The 5,961-nt window shown below is 46.6% G+C and overlaps 1 long non-coding RNA gene across 1 annotated transcript in view; it reads right to left on the bottom strand.

The window, feature by feature from the left end:
• Positions 1-1,838, bottom strand: part of LOC116670489 (uncharacterized) — a 25,670-nt gene extending 23,832 nt beyond the window's left edge. The window contains exon 1 of the long non-coding RNA XR_004327040.1: positions 1,827-1,838. This is a non-coding gene — a long non-coding RNA (uncharacterized LOC116670489). The remainder of the gene's footprint in view (positions 1-1,826) is intronic.
• Between the last annotated feature and the right edge of the window lie 4,123 nt (positions 1,839-5,961).

Raw genomic sequence — 5,961 nt, 5'->3', positions numbered from 1 at the left:
GTTCAGCTTTTCGACACTCTCTTTTTTTTGTTCTCACCAGTAGAACATGTCTCCATGGAGATCTTTTCTTACCAGAGACAACTTCGACCTTAGTGGGAGCAATGGCATTGTGGGAAAATAATACAATGACTGAGGTGGGCCATGCCCAACAGGGTTCCACTGGAACGGCCCAGTAAAAGCTGGCTTAAAGTATATACTGAATAACCAAAGACTAAATAAGAGGTGTGTATGTGTGACATATTATACATTATGCTTTGAGCTGGGGTACAGTAGGAGGGAGAGAACAGGAGGGCTATCTTAGTCAGATAAGCACAGTGAGCACGAGAAGAGGAGATGGTGAGGCCAAGGACACTGAAGTTCGAGGACGGTCTGATAACTCGAGAACAGGACAAGAAGGGGTGAACATAGCGTCTTGTGAAGTAATGATAACCGAAAAAATAGACGGCAAGAAGGAAGAGCAGAGCAGGGATTGTACCCCAGCAACAGTATAGCTGACCAATCAGGCCCCACAAGGGGAACCATAAACCTGAGCACGCTATTGTTTAAGTGCCTTGGGAACCTCTGTACTAGACAAGTTTCCATCAGGTCCGTGCACGTAGAACTGCTCGGAAACGCATTTCATCTGTTGACCACAAGAATAACGCTGTGTTAACACATGGAGTCAGTTGTCAGTTTATAGAAGGATTTCCCCAACAAATTTGGTGACCCGTACGTGATAACGATTGGACAGGAGAATCCAACTGGACCTTGGCATTGTGTCCCCGGTCCGGTTCAGCTCAGCCACCGGACTGACATCGCAGCCCGTGAAGGGGACTGAGCGGCGATACTGCGATCGTTGGTGTGATCACTGAGAGTCTCAACAAAAAAGTGAAGCAGAAGCCTGTTTAAAATCAAAATTCTGTTATTGGCTGAAAACTAAATTGATGTGATCACATTTCAACTGTCGTAAGTGTTGTTTAAGCGAAAAGTATTGATTGAATGTGCTGTAATTAAAGGGATATAAACAGATGAATGTTGGGGCATGTGATGTGATTAAACAGAGAAAAAACAACTAGAGAGTTGTAGAGAATTGTTGAATAATACGGGTGGCGGTAGGAGAGGAAAAGGGACAAATAGTAGAGGAAATACGTCCAGATGGTTGACGAGGTAGGAGACTGCTAAGGACAGATAGTTCAGATGAGTGATTGGGAATTGCCACCCTTGGTTCTGTGTGAAACACCTGAAAAAGAATTGCATTAACAGATTGTCATTGTAATATTACAGTCCACCGCGAGGTATTTGTGCAAAGGAGTGAGCAGTACTTTTTAATGTAAAGATATAGAGATTACATAAAAGGCTTTAGATGGAGTTTATATGAAAAATTGTTTGTTGTGCATTTTTTTTTTTTTGTTGTTATGTTTTATCTGCTATGTGTAAAATACGACACTTATGGTAAGTGTTAGTAGGAGTGCAAAAAGGATTGAGATAAAAGTTGTTGAGTTGGATTTTTGTAGTATTTGTAAAATTACCCCGCTTAGTTTAGTGCGTTTGAATATAGCAAGTGTGGGAGAGGAGGATGGATTGAGGGAGAAGGGGGCTGCTCCGGAGAAAGTGAAGAAATAGTGAAGTATGAAAAAGTAAGTTGGAGATGCGGAAAGGCAGGCAGAGGAGGAAAAGAAAAGAAAATGGTTTAAATTGACTAAACCAAAGCAGAAGGAGTATGAAGAGCAGAAAGAGAATATGGGGTGGGGTTGAAAATGACAAATGCAATACAGAAACAATTGGGATTGACAAAACAGATGACAAAAGTTCACCAAAAACTGAGACAGAGCTGAACAGAATAAAACCGCTAGCGCAGAGAAAACCCGTGCCCGCTGAGGCGCCCCCGCCAACAAACCCTTTTTATCCAGACATAAGAAACCTAAGAATTTCCGCTCCACCGCCGCGTATACAGGTCCAACGGCATCAAAAAACCACAGTCCAAGCCCCAGTGGTAAAGCCCATTTACAGCCAAATGCATTACAAATAGACGTACCACAGGACCCATTGATACCGGCATTAGAGGGCGCGTACAGGATTTAGAATGTTATCTAAATTTAATGGTACAGTCAGCTCAGGGGGAGAGCAGCGGCTCCACCACAACCAGCGGCCACAGTCCCAGCCGGCCCAAGCAAAGCTAGTACCCCATATTCAGCGTCTTTTGCAACAAAATCCAGAGCATTTTCACATGTCAGTAAAGGACCCAGTCCACCTCACCATAGTACCCCACAAGACTCAGGAAGTAAGGAAGATAGCGAACAGTCAGACAAGCGCAGGAAAGTGAGCAAACAGACAGAAACTCTAGCTCTAGGGAAGGACTAAAAAACGATAAACGCAGGCCCAGATCTAGATCACAAAGTCCTCAAGACGTTTTGTAGCAGGCACATTTAAAGGTAAATTTACCAACGAGGCCTGACGAAGTATGCTGCGAAGATCACATAGAATAAGGGAAAGACTTAACAAAGAGTCAGAGAGATAAAAGAGCAGCAAGAGCAGCTGCGTCGACAGTGAATGAGCTCAGTGAGGAAGAGCAGAGCGCCACACACCAGAGGCGGGGCTACAATGCCCACTCCGCAGTGGAGGAGGAGGAGGACTGTGATGTACACCCTTCAGTTTGTGTAGATGCTTGTGTGCAAAATCCCCTCCTGACAGGAGGGGCTGAGCATCCTCACAGCTTTCAATGTTACAGCAGGTGCAGCTGTTTGGGAGATTCAGAGCAGTATGGGTAGAGTATGGGGCAGATGAAGCTAGTGTGCCCTACACAGAGGTTGCTGGGTCTCCCCCGGGACTGGACCCACGTTCCCGCATCAGTGCCTGCATCAGCAGTAACCCTGGCATTGGGCTGAGCTGCACGCATGTATCCCACAGTTGGGATCATGCAGCATGGCATGATTTAAAAAGACTAAGTGATGAAAATTTTGATGCCTATGCAGATAGAGCAAAAAAGATTTGGCAGCGTGCTATGAGGGAACCGTGGGACCAGTCCGCCGCCACAGTGGCGCTGTTCCGCCATGGGGTACTAGGGGGATTACCCACAGCAGTTCAGACACAGTTAGGAGGAGTAGTAGGCCTGCAAACAATGACCGATGCAACATGGGGCGAGAATGTGCGTCATTTCCTGTCAAAACACCAAAAAGGAGCAGAGCAACAAGAAGATGAATTAAAAAGACTACAAACTCAATTGTTAAAGAAACAACTGGAAGAATTAAACAAGCCCAAGCCCAGCAAAGCTAAACAAATGACAGTCTCACAGAACCCCCAACAGTCAGAAGCCCCTCACAGTTGCAGACATGCTGTCTTTTCTGGGCCTCACAGGATACAGCCGCTCACATATCCCTGACTATACCAACAGAACTCATCGCTGTCTCACCGCCCCCCTCCTATGGACAACAGAGGCCGAGGCCGCCTTCTCTGACCTCAAAAGTGCCCTAGCAAGGGCAGAGACACTCACCTCCCCAGACTACTCACTCCCATTTCATATGGATGTTTCTGAAAACAATGGCTTTCTCAATGCCATTTTATTTCAGAAAAAAGGGGGAGACAGACATGTACTGATGTACCACTCATCAAGGCTAGATACAGTCAGGAGCCTATGAATGGAATCAGTGGCAGCGGAGCGGCGCCACAAAAGACAAAGATGGGATATGGAGGTCTCATCAAGGAAAGATAGCAGCATCAGCCGAGATGTGCAGAATGTTGCTACCTGAGGCACACAGACCAACACATGAAGGAAGAAAACAGACTCTCCTGAATCTGTCTGAGCTGTGGTGGCACCCCAATTTGAGGGACATGGTGACACATTTTTGTCAGGAATGCAGGGTGTGTGGAGAGCATAATGTTCAGAAACCATACACCCACTAAAAGGAGCGTACCCAGTCCCCACAGCTGTTTTCAAGATATCAGTATAGATTATACTGATATGGGCGCAGAAAATGTGGTAGGGGGAAAAAGGTATCTTGGTGATGGTGACAGGTTCTCTAGGTGGGTAGAAGCCATTCCCACCAGAAAAGAGGACGCAAAAACAGTGGTGAAATGGCTCAAAACTGAACTATCCCGAGGTATGGGGTCCCCAGGCAAATAAGGTCAGATAATGGCACACATTTTAACAACAAAATACTAAGAGAAGTAGCAAGGCCCTGGGAATCACTCATGCTTCGGATCAGTTTTTTCATCCACAGTCACAGGGAATGGTGGAAAAGCAAACCAGACATGAAGGCTAAGATAGCCAAGGCATGTGCAGGAAGCAAGTTAACATGGGTAGAAGCGCTCCCATTGGCCCTCCGGCTATGAGGTCCTCAGAAGGACGAGAACACATTTGACCCCACATGAAATAATGCAGGGAAAAATGCCAGGACCTCCACTAGATGGAGGCCACATGCCAAGTTAGATGTTCAGCAAAATGAAATGACGACTATATGAAAAAGCTAACATCTCTGGTTTCACGCCCTTTCTACGCCGGTCCAGTTGGCGAAAGGAAACCGCAGGAGGAGCAACACTACCTGTCAAGGTGGCGACTGGGTCAGGGTCAAAGTTCAAAGAGGAAGTGGACTGACCCCAGGTGGTCCGGGCCTTACGAGTAAGGGAGGTTACTCACAATCGGTCCAGGTTAAGGTAAAAAAGGAGCACCTTGGCACCACCTGACACATTGTGCCCCAGTCGCACCTCCTAGCGCCCCATTGGCAGAAATTAGAAAAGCAATCCAAAATGTATAGATGGAAGAGATGTTTGGTCGGGGAACAGCCCCCACATAGTACATCCATAACTTGGAAGGCAATGGGGTTTGGGAAAAAGACAACAGTTGTCCTAGCAGTAGTAGTAGTAGTGGGAGTTGCAGCATTAATTTGGGGTTGGAACCATGCGTATGGGGACCGAGACACAAAGAACAATCACCCGGTAGTGTCCAACCACCTCAGTACAAAGGAATGAAACTAGACGAGAGAAAGAAGAGCAATTTGGGCAGTAGTGAAGCACACACACTAAGGGCCCATCCCAGGTGCGGTGCCAGATTGACTCTCCCTATGTGAGAGACTAACAAAGTCATTTACCTTTGATTGTGTCAGGTATAAGACGCGGGGGGTATAATAGTTTCTACAAAAACACAGATGTGTACATCTGTGACGACTATCAAAAGGTAGAGGACTGTGAAAGGAGCGCTTCGCGACAGGTGAAAGGTAGTCCTGTAACAGCTGGTATGACGCGGGTTGGACAACAGGAGGGTGGAAACATGGGCGAGGTGCAGACAAAAGAGATTGGTGGGTACAACAAGATGAATGGGAGATATATCTATACAGCGGGACTATAGTTCAGACCACGAAAAATCCCATAACCCTGTCAGAAATAGAGCAATTGGGAGCAGGAACGGTCAGGATGTGTGGATGTTGCACATAGGTGTATGGATAGCAGGAAGTGACCAGAAACCCCTGCAGATAAATATTTTGGATCCCCTCACGCACACACAGAATGACACTGACATGGCAGAGACTACAGTAAAACCCCCCCTGAAGGAGGAAGACGTAATAGTGCAGGACTTCTCTAAAATGAGGGTTGAAGATGTGTTAGAGTTATCCGCAGGTGCAGGCCAGGACAATTTAGGATCAGGTGGCTAATACAGAATGCCAAAGAACAACACATGGAAGGGTGCGTGGCCTGTGCCACAGCTAGACCAGTCATGTTCACTAACCCGCCCCGTTGTTTCCTAATGAGGACCCAGCAGGATATGCATGCATGTTGAACTTCACACACTCTAAGACAGCTTCCCGCAATTGTACTACCCTAGCATCCTCTTTCCCCCAGGCTTTGAAAACCAGGGTATTTACCGCCATAAAGGGGGAGGGTGGAAGATATCGACTGTTTTAATCTACGATCAACAACCCCAATCTAGGTGATTACCCCCAGACTGGTGTAATACAACTGTACAAAACAAAACAGCCCTAGGCCCAGTGG

This window comes from Etheostoma spectabile, chromosome 20 (assembly GCF_008692095.1).
Source record: "Etheostoma spectabile isolate EspeVRDwgs_2016 chromosome 20, UIUC_Espe_1.0, whole genome shotgun sequence".
NCBI lineage: Eukaryota > Metazoa > Chordata > Actinopteri > Perciformes > Percidae > Etheostoma > Etheostoma spectabile.
The sequence above is the reverse complement of the archived record's forward strand: the minus strand, read 5'-3'. Positions and strand labels throughout refer to the sequence as shown.